The following is a 17190-nucleotide window of genomic DNA, read 5'->3' on the forward strand; positions in this document are numbered from 1 at the left end:
CTTTTCCTGTAGTTTTCCTGCCACGGAAACTAATAATTCGGACGGGTAGCCTGCCTTTGCCAGGCGGTCTACTTGGTTGCTGAAGCTATGCTCCAACCTGTGTTCACAGGATTTGTTCACTGAGTTGCTAAAAACGGTATGTATAATTGCCCTTTTCACCAGCTTGGAGTGAGCTGATGAAAACGGCAAGATGGCCTTAACATCACGGGGCTCATAAGCCCAACAAACTTGAGATGGAGTGAAATGAAGCGAAATATCTAAAAACCTAATAAAATCATTCAATGGTACTTCGTGTGTTAACACCAATGGTGTGAGGCATTCTGAGAACACCGAAAGGACGTCAGGGAATTGCTGCTCGAAACCAAGGTTGTCACAATCTAAAAACACAAAGTAGTCATCAACGAATCTAAAAATGCTACAAACTCTGGAACCTTCAAATCGCTCTTTCATCCTTCTGTCTCGAGCTGCTAGGAACACGTCACTAAGGAAAGGCGCTAGACATGAACCAATACAGATCCCCTCTTTCTGAATAAAAACTTCGCCATTCCATTCTGCAAAAGTTGAGCCAAGATAGAGTGACAACAATTCAAGGAACCCAGTAGTGGAAATTCCGCTCTCATTCTGAAATGCAACAGCACCATATACATCAATCAGGTCATTGACAGAAGACAAAATTTCTGCTTGAGGAATGGTGTAATAAAGATCCTTTACATCGACTGAAAATCCACAAATCTTTCTGGCCGCCAGGGAGGTATTTAAACCTGCTGGCATCCAATAAATCTTTAGTTGTGAGTCAGCGCTGTGTCGTGTCCCTTCTTGATCTCTGTCCTGTCGTTTGCGCTGTAGTTATGGATCATCGTAAACACCAACTCGCCCAACAAATGCTTTTGTCGAGCGCATAAGGGGCTTCGCCATTTGGGCATGACACGTGCCAGCGACGATGCGCTCAAACCGTTAGTTTTCCAGGCTGTTGTCACATGGGCCGTTTGGTGTGGGTTTCTTTGTTCCTGCTAGCTCACATCAGGGGTTTCAATCCCGCCATGGCCTGTCTTAGACCCTCTGCCGCTGCAGCTGGTTCGAGCCGGCTCATCAATCTAGCAATCTACCTCGACGATGACCGAAGCAAACAGCATGGCATATAAACGTGCATCAGGGGCTTCGCGACTTCGGCATGACAGCGCGAGCGGCGATGCGCTCACGTCCGTTCGTTTTCCATGCTGCAGTCACATGGGCCGTTTGCGGTAGGTTTCTTGGATCCTGCCAGCTCACATCAGTGGTTTCAATCCCGCCATGGCCTGCCTTGTGTCCTCTGCCGCTGCATCTAGTTAAAGACGTCTCATCAATATGGCAACCTACCTAGACGATGACCGAAGCAAACAGCATGACACATAAACGCGCATCAGGAGCTTCGCTATTTGGGCATGACACCGCGCCAGCGACGATGCGCTCACAACCGTTCGTTTTCCAGGCTGCAGTCATATGGGCCGTTTGCCGTGGGTTCCTTGGTTCCTTGGAGTGAATGTATTTTTCTGCCCTCCCTGCCTGGACTCAAATGAGGGGCTGCAGTATTGTGAAAATAAATAAGTAAAATAAACCGTTCGTTTTCCAGGCTGCAGTCACAGTGGCCGTTTGCTGTGGGTATCTTGGTTCCTGCCAGCTCAAATCAGGGGTTTCAATCCCGCCAATGCCTGCTTTGGACCCTCTGCCGCTGCATCTGGTTCGAGCCGGCTCATCAATCTGGCAACCTGCCTCTACGATGACCGAAGGAAACAGCATGACACATAAACGCGCCTCAGGGGCTTCGCCATTTGGGCGTGACACAGCGCCAGCGACGATGCGCCCACAACCATTCGTTTTCCAGGCTGCAGTCACGGGGCCGTTTGTGGTGGGTTTCTTGGTTTCTGCCAGCTCACATCAGTGGTTTCAATCCCGCCATGGCCTGCCTTGGGTCCTCTGCCGCTCTATCTGGTTCAAGCCGACTCATCAATCTGGCAACCTACCTCGACGATGACCGAAACAAACACCATGACACATAAACGCGCATCAGGAACTTAGCCATTTGGGCGTGACACAGCGCCAGCGACGATGTGCCCACAACCGTTCGTTTTCCAGGCTGCAGTCACGGGGCCGTTTGTTGTGGGTTTCTTGGTTCCTGCAAGCTCACATCAGGGGTTTGAATCTCGCCATGGCCTGCCTTGGGTCCTCTGCCGCTCTATCTGGTTCAAGCCGACTCATCAATAAGGCAACCTACCTCGACGTTGACCGAAGCAAACAACATGGCATATAAACGCGCATAAGGGGCTTCGCCATTTGGGCATGACACGTGCCAGCGACGATGCGCTCACGTCCGTTCGTTTTCCATGCTGCAGTCACATGGGCCGTTTGCGGTAGGTTTCTTGGTTCCTGCCAGCTCACATCAGTGGTTTCACTCCCGGCATGGCCTGCCTTGGATCCTCTGCCGCTGCATCTAGTTAAAGCCGGCTCATCAATCTGGCAACCTACCTCGACGATGACCGAAGCAAACAGCATGACACATAAACGCGCATCAGGGGCTTCGCCATTTGGGCATGACTCCGCGCCAGCGACGATGCGCTAACAACCGTTCGTTTTCCAGGCTGCAGTCATATGGGACGTTTGCCGTGGGTTCCTTGGTTCCTTGGAGTGAATGTATTTTTCTGCCCTCCCTGCCTGGACTCAAATGAGGGTCTGCAGTATTGTGGAAATAAATGAATGAAATAAACCGTTCGTTTTCCAGGCTGCAGTCACAGTGGCCGTTTGTTGAGGGTTTCTTGGTTCCTGCCAGCTCACATCAGGGGTTTCAATCCCGCCTCGGCCTGCTTTGGACCCTCTCGCGCTGCATCTGGTTCGAGCCGGCTCATCAATCTGGCAACCTGCCTCTACGATGACCGAAGGAAACAGCATGACACATAAACGCGCATCAGGGGCTTCGCCATTTGGGCGTGACACGGCGCCAGCGACGATGCGCCCACAACCGTTCGTTTTCCAGGCTGCAGTCACAGGGGCCGTTTGTGGTGGGTTTCTTGGTTCCTGCCAGCTCACATCAGGGGTTTCAAACCCGCCATGGCCTGCCTTGGATCCTTTGCCGATGCATCTGGTTCGAGCCGGCTCATCAATCTGGCTATCTGCCTCGACGATGACCGAAGCAAACAGCATGACACATAAACGCGCATCAGGGGCTTCGCCATTTGGGCATGACACCGCGCCCGCGACGATGCGCTCACAACCGTTCGTTTTCCAGGATGCAGTCACATGGGCCGTTTGCGGTTGGTTCCATGGTTCCTGCCAGCTCACATCAGGTTTTTCAATCCAGCCATGGCCTGCCTTGGATCCTCAGCCGCTGTATCTGGTTCAAGCCGGCTCATCAATCTGGCAACCTACCTCGGCGATGACCGAAGCAAACACCATGACATATAAACGCGCATCAGGGGCTTCGCCATTTGGGCATGACACCGCGCCAGCGACGATGCGCTCACACCCGTTCGTTTTCCAGGATGCAGTCACATGGGCCGTTTGCGGTGGGTTTCTTGGTTCCTGCCAGCTCACATCAGGTTTTTCAATCCAGCCATGGTCTGCCTTGGATCCTCTGCCGCTGCATCTGGTTCAAGCCGGCTCATCAATCTGGCAACCTAACTCGACGATGACCGAAGCAAACAGCATGGCATATAAACGCGCATAAGGGGCTTCGCCATTTGGGCATGACACCGCGCCAGCGACGATGCGCTCACACCCGTTCGTTTTCCAGGCTGTAGTCACATGGGGCGTTTGGTGTGGGTTTCTTTGTTCCTGCTAGCTCACATCAGGGGTTTCAATCCCGCCATGGCCTGTCTTAGACCCTCTGCCGCTGCAGCTGGTTCGAGCCGGCTCATCAATCTAGCAATCTACCTCGACGATGACCGAAGCAAACAGCATGGCATATAAACGTTCATCAGGGTCTTCGCGACTTCGGCATGACAGCGCGAGCGGCGATGCGCTCACGTCCGTTCGTTTTCCATGCTGCAGTCACATAGGCCGTTTGCGGTAGGTTTCTTGGATCCAGCCAGCTCACATCAGTGGCTTCAATCCCGCCATGGCCTGAGTTGTGCCTCTGCCGCTGCATCTAGTTAAAGACGGCTCATCAATCTGGCAACCTACCTCGACGATGACCGAAGCAAACAGCATGACACATAAACGCGCATCAGGAGCTTCGCTATTTGGGCATGACACCGCGTCAGCGACGATGCGCTCACAACCGTTCGTTTTCCAGGCTGCAGTCATATGGGCCGTTTGCCGTGGGTTCCTTGGTTCCTTGGAGTGAATGTATTTTTCTGCCCTCCCTGCCTGGACTCAAATGATGGGCTGCAGTATTGTGAAAATAAATAAGTAAAATAAACCGTTCGTTTTCCAGGCTGCAGTCTCAGTGGCCGTTTGTTGTGGGTATCTTGGTTCCTGCCAGCTCAAATCAGGGGTTTCAATCCCGCCACGGCCTGCTTTGGATCCTCTGCCGCTGCATCTGGTTCGAGCCGGCTCATCAATCTGGCAACCTGCCTCTACGATGACCGAAGGAAACAGCATGACACATAAACGCGCATCAGGGGCTTCGCCATTTGGGCTTGACACAGCGCCAGCGACGATGCGCCCACAACCGTTCGTTTTCCAGGCGGCAGTCACGGGGCCGTTTGTGGTGGGTTTCTTGGTTTCTGCCAGCTCACATCAGTGGTTTCAATCCCGCCGTGGCCTGCCTTGGGTCCTCTGCCGCTCTATCTGGTTCAAGCCGACTAATCAATCTGGCAACCTACCTCGACAATGACCGAAACAAACACCATGACACATAAACGCGCATCAGGGGCTTAGCCGTTTGGGCATGACACCGCGCCAGCAACGATGCGCCCACAACCGTTCGATTTTTAGGCTGCAGTCACAGGGGCTGTTTGTGTTGGGTTTCTTGGTTCCTGCCAGCTCACATCAGTGGTTTAAATCACGCCATGGCCTTCTTGGATCCTCTGCCGTTGCATCTGGTTCAAGCCGGCTCATCAATCTGGCAACCTACCTCGACGATGACCGAAACAAACACCATGACAGATGAACGCGCATCAGGGGCTTCGCCATTTGGGCATGACACCGCGCCAGCGACGATGCGCCCACAACCGTTCGTTTTCCAGGCTGCAGTCACAGGGGCCGTTTGTTGTGGGTTTCTTGGTTCCTGCAAGCTCACATCAGGGGTTTGAATCTCGCCATGGCCTGCCTTGGGTCTTCTGCCGCTCTATCTGGTTCAATCCGGCTCATCAATAAGGCAACCTACCTCGTTGACCGAAGCAAACAGCATGGCATATAAACGCGCATAAGGGGCTTCGCCATTTGGGCATGGCACGTGCCAGCGACGATGCGCTCACGTCCGTTCGTTTTCCATGCTGCAGTCACATGGGCCGTTTGCGGTAGGTTTCTTGGTTCCTGCCAGCTCACATCAGTGGTTTCACTCCCGGCATGGCCTGCCTTGGATCCTCTGCCGCTGCATCTAGTTAAAGCCGGCTCATCAATCTGGCAACCTACCTCGACGATGACCGAAGCAAACAGCATGACACATAAACGCGCATCAGGGGCTTCGCCATTTGGGCATGACTCCGCGCCAGCGACGATGCGCTAACAACCGTTCGTTTTCCAGGCTGCAGTCATATGGGACGTTTGCCGTGGGTTCCTTGGTTCCTTGGAGTGAATGTATTTTTCTGCCCTCCCTGCCTGGACTCAAATGAGGGTCTGCAGTATTGTGGAAATAAATGAATGAAATAAACCGTTCGTTTTCCAGGCTGCAGTCACAGTGGCCGTTTGTTGAGGGTTTCTTGGTTCCTGCCAGCTCACATCAGGGGTTTCAATCCCGCCTCGGCCTGCTTTGGACCCTCTCGCGCTGCATCTGGTTCGAGCCGGCTCATCAATCTGGCAACCTGCCTCTACGATGACCGAAGGAAACAGCATGACACATAAACGCGCATCAGGGGCTTCGCCATTTGGGCGTGACACGGCGCCAGCGACGATGCGCCCTCAACCGTTCGTTTTCCAGGCTGCAGGCACAGGGGCCGTTTGTGGTGGGTTTCTTGGTTCCTGCCACCTCACATCAGTGGTTTCAATCCCGCCATGGCCTGCCTTGGATCCTCTGCCGCTGCATCTGGTTAAAGCCGGCTCATCAGTCCGGCAACCTGCCTCGACGATGACCGAAGCAAACAGCATGACACATCAACGCGCATCAGGGGCTTCGCCATTTGGGAATGACACCGCGCCAGCGACGATGCGCTCACAACCGTTCGTTTTCCAGGCTGCAGTCACATGGACCGTTTGCGGTGGGTTCCTTGGTTCCGGCCAGCTCACATCAGGGGTTTCAAACCCGCCATGGCCTGCCTTGGATCCTTTGCCGATGCATCTGGTTCGAGCCGGCTCATCAATCTGGCTATCTGCCTCGACGATGACCGAAGCAAACAGCATGACACATAAACGCGCATCAGGGGCTTCGCCATTTGGGCATGAAACCGCGCCAGCGACGATGCGCTCAAAACCGTTCGCTTTCCAGGATGCAGTCACATGGGCCGTTTGCGGTGGGTTCCTTGGTTCCTGCCAGCTCACATCAGGTTTTTCAATCCAGCCATGGCCTGCCTTGGATCCTCTGCCGCTGCATCTGGTTCAAGCCGGCTCATGAATCTGGCAACCTGCCTCGACGATGACCGAAGCAAACAGCATGACACATAAACGCGCATCAGGGGCTTCGCCATTTGGGCATGACACCGCGCCCGCGACGATGCGCTCACAACCGTTCGTTTTCCAGGATGCAGTCACATGGGCCGTTTGCGGTTGGTTCCTTGGTTCCTGCCAGCTCACATCAGGTTTTTCAATCCAGCCATGGCCTGCCTTGGATCCTCAGCCGCTGTATCTGGTTCAAGCCGGCTCATCAATCTGGCAACCTACCTCGGCGATGACCGAAGCAAACACCATGACATATAAACGCGCATCAGGGGCTTCGCCATTTGGGCATGACACCGCGCCAGCGACGATGCGCTCACACCCGTTCGTTTTCCAGGATGCAGTCACATGGGCCGTTTGCGGTGGGTTTCTTGGTTCCTGCCAGCTCACATCAGGTTTTTCAATCCAGCCATGGTCTGCCTTGGATCCTCTGCCGCTGCATCTGGTTCAAGCCGGCTCATCAATCTGGCAACCTAACTCGACGATGACCGAAGCAAACAGCATGGCATATAAACGCGCATAAGGGGCTTCGCCATTTGGGCATGACACGTGCAGGCGACGATGCGCTCAAACCCGTTCGTTTTCCAGGCTGTAGTCACATGGGCCGTTTGGTGTGGGTTTCTTTGTTCCTGCTAGCTCACATCAGTGGTTTCACTCCCGGCATGGCCTGCCTTGGATCCTCTGCCGCTGCATCTAGTTAAAGACGGCTCATCAATCTGGCAACCTACCTCGACGATGACCGAAGCAAACAGCATGACACATAAACGCGCATCAGGAGCTTCGCCATTTGGGCATGACACCGCGTCAGCGACGATGCGCTCACAACCGTTCGTTTTCCAGGCTGCAGTCATATGGGCCGTTTGCCGTGGGTTCCTTGGTTCCTTGGAGTGAATGTATTTTTCTGCCCTCCCTGCCTGGACTCAAATGATGGGCTGCAGTATTGTGAAAATAAATAAGTAAAATAAACCGTTCGTTTTCCAGGCTGCAGTCTCAGTGGCCGTTTGTTGTGGGTATCTTGGTTCCTGCCAGCTCAAATCAGGGGTTTCAATCCCGCCACGGCCTGCTTTGGACCCTCTGCCGCTGCATCTGGTTCGAGCCGGCTCATCAATCTGGCAACCTGCCTCTACGATGACCGAAGGAAACAGCATGACACATAAACGCGCATCAGGGGCTTCGCCATTTGGGCTTGACACAGCGCCAGCGACGATGCGCCCACAACCGTTCGTTTTCCAGGCGGCAGTCACGGGGCCGTTTGTGGTGGGTTTCTTGGTTTCTGCCAGCTCACATCAGTGGTTTCAATCCCGCCGTGGCCTGCCTTGGGTCCTCTGCCGCTCTATCTGGTTCAAGCCGACTAATCAATCTGGCAACCTACCTCGACAATGACCGAAACAAACACCATGACACATAAACGCGCATCAGGGGCTTAGCCGTTTGGGCATGACACCGCGCCAGCAACGATGCGCCCACAACCGTTCGATTTTTAGGCTGCAGTCACAGGGGCTGTTTGTGTTGGGTTTCTTGGTTCCTGCCAGCTCACATCAGTGGTTTAAATCACGCCATGGCCTTCTTGGATCCTCTGCCGTTGCATCTGGTTCAAGCCGGCTCATCAATCTGGCAACCTACCTCGACGATGACCGAAACAAACACCATGACACATGAACGCGCATCAGGGGCTTCGCCATTTGGGCATGACACCGCGCCAGCGACGATGCGCCCACAACCGTTCGTTTTCCAGGCTGCAGTCACAGGGGCCGTTTGTTGTGGGTTTCTTGGTTCCTGCAAGCTCACATCAGGGGTTTGAATCTCGCCATGGCCTGCCTTGGGTCTTCTGCCGCTCTATCTGGTTCAATCCGGCTCATCAATAAGGCAACCTACCTCGACGTTGACCGAAGCAAACAGCATGGCATATAAACGCGCATAAGGGGCTTCGCCATTTGGGCATGACACGTGCCAGCGACGATGCGCTCACGTCCGTTCGTTTTCCATGCTGCAGTCACATGGGCCGTTTGCGGTAGGTTTCTTGGTTCCTGCCAGCTCACATCAGTGGTTTCACTCCCGGCATGGCCTGCCTTGGATCCTCTGCCGCTGCATCTAGTTAAAGCCGGCTCATCAATCTGGCAACCTACCTCGACGATGACCGAAGCAAACAGCATGACACATAAACGCGCATCAGGGGCTTCGCCATTTGGGCATGACTCCGCGCCAGCGACGATGCGCTAACAACCGTTCGTTATCCAGGCTGCAGTCATATGGGACGTTTGCCGTGGGTTCCTTGGTTCCTTGGAGTGAATGTATTTTTCTGCCCTCCCTGCCTGGACTCAAATGAGGGTCTGCAGTATTGTGGAAATAAATGAATGAAATAAACCGTTCGTTTTCCAGGCTGCAGTCACAGTGGCCGTTTGTTGAGGGTTTCTTGGTTCCTGCCAGCTCACATCAGGGGTTTCAATCCCGCCTCGGCCTGCTTTGGACCCTCTCGCGCTGCATCTGGTTCGAGCCGGCTCATCAATCTGGCAACCTGCCTCTACGATGACCGAAGGAAACAGCATGACACATAAACGCGCATCAGGGGCTTCGCCATTTGGGCGTGACACGGCGCCAGCGACGATGCGCCCTCAACCGTTCGTTTTCCAGGCTGCAGGCACAGGGGCCGTTTGTGGTGGGTTTCTTGGTTCCTGCCACCTCACATCAGTGGTTTCAATCCCGCCATGGCCTGCCTTGGATCCTCTGCCGCTGCATCTGGTTAAAGCCGGCTCATCAGTCCGGCAACCTGCCTCGACGATGACCGAAGCAAAGAGCATGACACATCAACGCGCATCAGGGGCTTCGCCATTTGGGAATGACACCGCGCCAGCGACGATGCGCTCACAACCGTTCGTTTTCCAGGCTGCAGTCACATGGACCGTTTGCGGTGGGTTCCTTGGTTCCTGCCAGCTCACATCAGGGGTTTCAAACCCGCCATGGCCTGCCTTGGATCCTTTGCCGATGCATCTGGTTCGAGCCGGCTCATCAATCTGGCTATCTGCCTCGACGATGACCGAAGCAAACAGCATGACACATAAACGCGCATCAGGGGCTTCGCCATTTGGGCATGAAACCGCGCCAGCGACGATGCGCTCAAAACCGTTCGCTTTCCAGGATGCAGTCACATGGGCCGTTTGCGGTGGGTTCCTTGGTTCCTGCCAGCTCACATCAGGTTTTTCAATCCAGCCATGGCCTGCCTTGGATCCTCTGCCGCTGCATCTGGTTCAAGCCGGCTCATGAATCTGGCAACCTGCCTCGACGATGACCGAAGCAAACAGCATGACACATAAACGCGCATCAGGGGCTTCGCCATTTGGGCATGACACCGCGCCCGCGACGATGCGCTCACAACCGTTCGTTTTCCAGGATGCAGTCACATGGGCCGTTTGCGGTTGGTTCCTTGGTTCCTGCCAGCTCACATCAGGTTTTTCAATCCAGCCATGGCCTGCCTTGGATCCTCAGCCGCTGTATCTGGTTCAAGCCGGCTCATCAATCTGGCAACCTACCTCGGCGATGACCGAAGCAAACACCATGACATATAAACGCGCTTCAGGGGCTTCGCCATTTGGGCATGACACCGCGCCAGCGACGATGCGCTCACACCCGTTCGTTTTCCAGGACGCAGTCACATGGGCCGTTTGCGGTGGGTTTCTTGGTTCCTGCCAGCTCACATCAGGTTTTTCAATCCAGCCATGGTCTGCCTTGGATCCTCTGCCGCTGCATCTGGTTCAAGCCGGCTCATCAATCTGGCAACCTAACTCGACGATGACCGAAGCAAACAGCATGGCATATAAACGCGCATAAGGGGCTTCGCCATTTGGGCATGACACGTGCCAGCGACGATGCGCTCAAACCCGTTCGTTTTCCAGGCTGTAGTCACATGGGCCGTTTGGTGTGGGTTTCTTTGTTCCTGCTAGCTCACATCAGTGGTTTCACTCCCGGCATGGCCTGCCTTGGATCCTCTGCCGCTGCATCTAGTTAAAGCCGGCTCATCAATCTGGCAACCTACCTCGACGATGACCGAAGCAAACAGCATGACACATAAACGCGCATCAGGGGCTTCGCCATTTGGGCATGACTCCGCGCCAGCGACGATGCGCTAACAACCGTTCGTTTTCCAGGCTGCAGTCATATGGGACGTTTGCCGTGGGTTCCTTGGTTCCTTGGAGTGAATGTATTTTTCTGCCCTCCCTGCCTGGACTCAAATGAGGGTCTGCAGTATTGTGGAAATAAATGAATGAAATAAACCGTTCATTTTCCAGGCTGCAGTCACAGTGGCCGTTTGTTGAGGGTTTCTTGGTTCCTGCCAGCTCACATCAGGGGTTTCAATCCCGCCTCGGCCTGCTTTGGACCCTCTCGCGCTGCATCTGGTTCGAGCCGGCTCATCAATCTGGCAACCTGCCTCTACGATGACCGAAGGAAACAGCATGACACATAAACGCGCATCAGGGGCTTCGCCATTTGGGCGTGACACGGCGCCAGCGACGATGCGCCCACAACCGTTCGTTTTCCAGGCTGCAGTCACAGGGGCCGTTTGTGGTGGGTTTCTTGGTTCCTGCCACATCACATCAGTGGTTTCAATCCCGCCATGGCCTGCCTTGGATCCTCTGCCGCTGCATCTGGTTAAAGCCGGCTCATCAGTCCGGCAACCTGCCTCGACGATGACCGAAGCAAACAGCATGACACATCAACGCGCATCAGGGGCTTCGCCATTTGGGAATGACACCGCGCCAGCGACGATGCGCTCACAACCGTTCGTTTTCCAGGCTGCAGTCACATGGACCGTTTGCGGTGGGTTCCTTGGTTCCTGCCAGCTCACATCAGGGGTTTCAAACCCGCCATGGCCTGCCTTGGATCCTTTGCCGATGCATCTGGTTCGAGCCGGCTCATCAATCTGGCTATCTGCCTCGACGATGACCGAAGCAAACAGCATGACACATAAACGCGCATCAGGGGCTTCGCCATTTGGGCATGAAACCGCGCCAGCGACGATGCGCTCAAAACCGTTCGCTTTCCAGGATGCAGTCACATGGGCCGTTTGCGGTGGGTTCCTTGGTTCCTGCCAGCTCACATCAGGTTTTTCAATCCAGCCATGGCCTGCCTTGGATCCTCTGCCGCTGCATCTGGTTCATGCCGGCTCATCAATCTGGCAACCTGCCTCGACGATGACCGAAGCAAACAGCATGACACATAAACGCGCATCAGGGGCTTCGCCATTTGGGCATGACACCGCGCCCGCGACGATGCGCTCACAACCGTTCGTTTTCCAGGATGCAGTCACATGGGCCGTTTGCGGTTGGTTCCTTGGTTCCTGCCAGCTCACATCAGGTTTTTCAATCCAGCCATGGCCTGCCTTGGATCCTCAGCCGCTGTATCTGGTTCAAGCCGGCTCATCAATCTGGTAACCTACCTCGGCGATGACCGAAGCAAACACCATGACATATAAACGCGCATCAGGGGCTTCGCCATTTGGGCATGACACCGCGCCAGCGACGATGCGCTCACACCCGTTCGTTTTCCAGGATGCAGTCACATGGGCCGTTTGCGGTGGGTTTCTTGGTTCCTGCCAGCTCACATCAGGTTTTTCAATCCAGCCATGGTTTGCCTTGGATCCTCTGCCGCTGCATCTGGTTCAAGCCGGCTCATCAATCTGGCAACCTAACTCGACGATGACCGAAGCAAACAGCATGGCATATAAACGCGCATAAGGGGCTTCGCCATTTGGGCATGACACGTGCCAGCGACGATGCGCTCAAACCCGTTCGTTTTCCAGGCTGTAGTCACATGGGCCGTTTGGTGTGGGTTTCTTTGTTCCTGCTAGCTCACATCAGGGGTTTCAATCCCGCCATGGCCTGTCTTAGACCCTCTGCCGCTGCAGCTGGTTCGAGCCGGCTCATCAATCTAGCAATCTACCTCGACGATGACCGAAGCAAACAGCATGGCATATAAACGTTCATCAGGGGCTTCGCGACTTCGGCATGACAGCGCGAGCGGCGATGCGCTCACGTCCGTTCGTTTTCCATGCTGCAGTCACATAGGCCGTTTGCGGTAGGTTTCTTGGATCCAGCCAGCTCACATCAGTGGCTTCAATCCCGCCATGGCCTGCCTTGTGCCTCTGCGCTGCATCTAGTTAAAGACGGCTCATCAATCTGGCAACCTACCTCGACGATGACCGAAGCAAACAGCATGACACATAAACGCGCATCAGGAGCTTCGCTATTTGGGCATGACACCGCGTCAGCGACGATGCGCTCACAACCGTTCGTTTTCCAGGCTGCAGTCATATGGGCCGTTTGCCGTGGGTTCCTTGGTTCCTTGGAGTGAATGTATTTTTCTGCCCTCCCTGCCTGGACTCAAATGATGGGCTGCAGTATTGTGAAAATAAATAAGTAAAATAAACCGTTCGTTTTGCAGGCTGCAGTCTCAGTGGCCGTTTGTTGTGGGTATCTTGGTTCCTGCCAGCTCAAATCAGGGGTTTCAATCCCGCCACGGCCTGCTTTGGACCCTCTGCCGCTGCATCTGGTTCGAGCCGGCTCATCAATCTGGCAACCTGCCTCTACGATGACCGAAGGAAACAGCATGACACATAAACGCGCATCAGGGGCTTCGCCATTTGGGCTTGACACAGCGCCAGCGACGATGCGCCCACAACCGTTCGTTTTCCAGGCGGCAGTCACGGGGCCGTTTGTGGTGGGTTTCTTGGTTTCTGCCAGCTCACATCAGTGGTTTCAATCCCGCCGTGGCCTGCCTTGGGTCCTCTGCCGCTCTATCTGGTTCAAGCCGACTAGTCAATCTGGCAACCTACCTCGACGATGACCGAAACAAACACCATGACACATGAACGCGCATCAGGGGCTTCGCCATTTGGGCATGACACCGCGCCAGCGACGATGCGCCCACAACCGTTCGTTTTCCAGGCTGCAGTCACAGGGGCCGTTTGTTGTGGGTTTCTTGGTTCCTGCAAGCTCACATCAGGGGTTTGAATCTCGCCATGGCCTGCCTTGGGTCTTCTGCCGCTCTATCTGGTTCAATCCGGCTCATCAATAAGGCAACCTACCTCGACGTTGACCGAAGCAAACAGCATGGCATATAAACGCGCATAAGGGGCTTCGCCATTTGGGCGTGACACAGCGCCAGCGACGATGCGCCCACAACCGTTCGTTTTCCAGGCTGCAGTCACAGGGGCCGTTTGTGGTGGGTTTCTTGGTTCCTGCCACCTCACATCAGTGGTTTCAATCCCGCCATGGCCTGCCTTGGCTGCATCTGGTTCGAGCCGGCTCATCAATCTGGCAACCTGCCTCGACGATGACCGAAGCAAACAGCATGACACATAAACGCGCATCAGGGGCTTCGCCATTTGGGCATGACACCGCGCCCGCGACGATGCGCTCACAACCGTTCGTTTTCCAGGATGCAGTCACATGGGCCGTTTGCGGTTGGTTCCTTGGTTCCTGCCATCTCACATCAGGGGTTTCAATCCCGCCATGGCCTGCCTTGGATCCTCTGCCGCTGTATCTGGTTCAAGCCGGCTCATCAATCTGGCAACCTACCTCGGCGATGACCGAAGCAAACACCATGACACATAAACGCGCATCAGGGGCTTCGCCATTTGGTCATGACACCGCGCCAGCGACGATGCGCTTAAACCCGTTCGTTTTCCAGGCTGTAGTCACATGGGCCATTTGGTGTGGGTTTATTTGTTCCTGCTAGCTCGCATCAGGGGTTTCAATCCAGCCATGGCCTGTCTTAGACCCTCTACAGGACTTGTCGGGCTAGTTGGTTGATCATAATGCAAAAAAGACGAACTGCGCAACAAGAACACGGACGAAAGGGAGGCAGACACACACTAACGCAGACTTACAACTTTACTAAAGGAAGGAATACAAGGCAAATATATATAGCGATCCCAACGCACATCAAATCTGATCAATATGGCACGTGACAATCTGCCCAGGCGATAAACAGACCACACAAGAACCAACGCTTACAAGATAATCTTATACCGGGCCGGCCCTTTCTATGAAAACAAAAAGCAAAGGAACGCTTAGCGACAGTGCACTCTTGAGAATTACGCGTTCTCCAAAGTAAGAAAATTCAAAACAAAACCACACCACTGTAGCCATCTGATACCACTGAAGCTCGAACCGCTTACAAGCGCAGGTGCTGACACCAAACCAAGAGACGAAGCACACCCCCTTTTGAAAGCAAACAAAACGGGAAACAAGAACAACCACATCGGTTATCGTCAAAATCAAAAAAAAACAGTGAAAAAAGGCACCAGGTCAAAAGGGTAAAAAACACCATGAATCAGCTCAAGAAGCTACGTCATAAAAACAGTGAAAATAGGCACCGAGTCATTTAAAAAACAAAAAGATGAAAGACGGGACAACAGTTTAAGACAACAACGGTTTTAAAAAAGGGGGAGGGGTGAATGAAATCCGAAGCGTAGGAAAACATCTCAAACAATGACAGAACCGAAACAAAACTGAGATCGCTAATCAAATGAACAACGAAAGCATCAAGCATCGCACAACATCAAGAAAGTGGCGAGAAAAGGAGGCGTCAACGTTGTCTTCTCGGCTCCATGCAGACTGTCCAAGGTGTGCGTTATGATGAAGAACACTAAGAAGACCTTTTGCAAAATCAAACATCTAAGGAAGTTCAAAGATTGCGTTTCCGGCGTTGTTTACCGCATTCCCCTTAGTTGCGGAAAAGTCTACATAGGCCAAACCGGCAGATGCTTTAATGAAAGAGCAAGGGAGCACCGGTTGAGCGTGGCAAACAACGATGGAGGGTTTTTGGCTAAGCATTGTGCGGACTGCACAAAAATGAAGCAACGGGACTGTGTACCATGGTTCGACAAGACGGAATTTCTGGCCAGATTGAATGACAAATGGGAGCGTCTAGTCGTCGAAACTTTTTACATCGGCACCACGGACAACTGTGTTAGCAAGGCTTCCATTTCCTTATCATCCAAAGAATTTTTGTTTTTGCGGGGGCATGTGTAGCCTAGTGGCCTGTTTGTGCCCTGGTGATTGAGCAGTGCCTCCTGATTGCGTTTGATGCTTTCGTTGTTCATTTGATTAGCGATCTCAGTTTTGTTTCGGTTCTGTCATGGTTTGAGATGTTTTCCTACGCTTCGGATTTCATTCACCCCTCCCCCTTTTTTAAAACCGTTGTTGTCTTAAACTGTTGTCCCGTCTTTCATCTTTTTGTTTTTTAAATGACTCGGTGCCTATTTTCACTGTTTTTATGACGTAGCTTCTTGAGCTGATTCATGGTGTTTTTTACCCTTTTGACCTGGTGCCTTTTTTCACTGTTTTTTTTTGATTTTGACGATAACCGATGTGGTTGTTCTTGTTTCCCGTTTTGTTTGCTTTCAAAAGGGGGTGTGCTTCGTCTCTTGGTTTGGTGTCAGCACCTGCGCTTGTAAGCGGTTCGAGCTTCAGTGGTATCAGATGGCTACAGTGGTGTGGTTTTGTTTTGAATTTTCTTACTTTGGAGAACGCGTAATTCTCAAGAGTGCACTGTCGCTAAGCGTTCCTTTGCTTTTTGTTTTCATAGAAAGGGCCGGCCCGGTATAAGATTATCTTGTAAGCGTTGGTTCTTGTGTGGTCTGTTTATCGCCTGGGCAGATTGTCACGTGCCATATTGATCAGATTTGAAGTGCGTTGGGATCGCTATATATATTTGCCTTGTATTCCTTCCTTTAGTAAAGTTGTAAGTCTGCGTTAGTGTGTGTCTGCCTCCCTTTCGTCCGTGTTCTTGTTGCGCAGTTCGTCTTTTTATACCCTCTGCCGCTGCAGCTGGTTCGAGCCGGCTCATCAATCTAGCAATCTACCTCGACGATGACCGAAGCAAACAGCATGGCATATAAACGTGCATCAGGGGCTTCGCGACTTCGGCATGACAGCGCGAGCGGCGATGCGCTCACGTCCGTTCGTTTTCCATGCTGCAGTCACATGGGCCGTTTGCGGTAGGTTTCTTGGATCCTGCCAGCTCACATCAGTGGTTTCAATCCCGCCATGGCCTGCCTTGTGTCCTCTGCCGCTGCATCTAGTTAAAGACGGCTCATCAATCTGGCAACCTAAATCGACGATGACCGAAGCAAACAGCATGACACATAAACGCGCATCAGGAGCTTCGCTATTTGGGCATGACACCGCGCCAGCGACGATGCGCTCACAACCGTTCGTTTTCCAGGCTGCAGTCATATGGGCCGTTTGTGGTGGGTTTCTTGGTTCCTGCCAGCTCACATCTGTGGTTTCAATCCCGCCATGGCCTTCTTGGATCCTCTGCCGCTGCATCTGGCTCAAGCCGGCTCACCAATCTGGCAACCTACCTCGACGATGACCGAAACAAACACCATGACACATGAACGCGCATCAGGGGCTTCGCCATTTGGGCATGACACGTGCCAGCGACGATGCGCTCACAACCGTTCGT

The sequence above is a fragment of the Amblyomma americanum genome, chromosome 5, assembly GCF_052857255.1.
Source record: "Amblyomma americanum isolate KBUSLIRL-KWMA chromosome 5, ASM5285725v1, whole genome shotgun sequence".
Taxonomy (NCBI): Eukaryota; Metazoa; Arthropoda; class Arachnida; order Ixodida; family Ixodidae; genus Amblyomma; species Amblyomma americanum.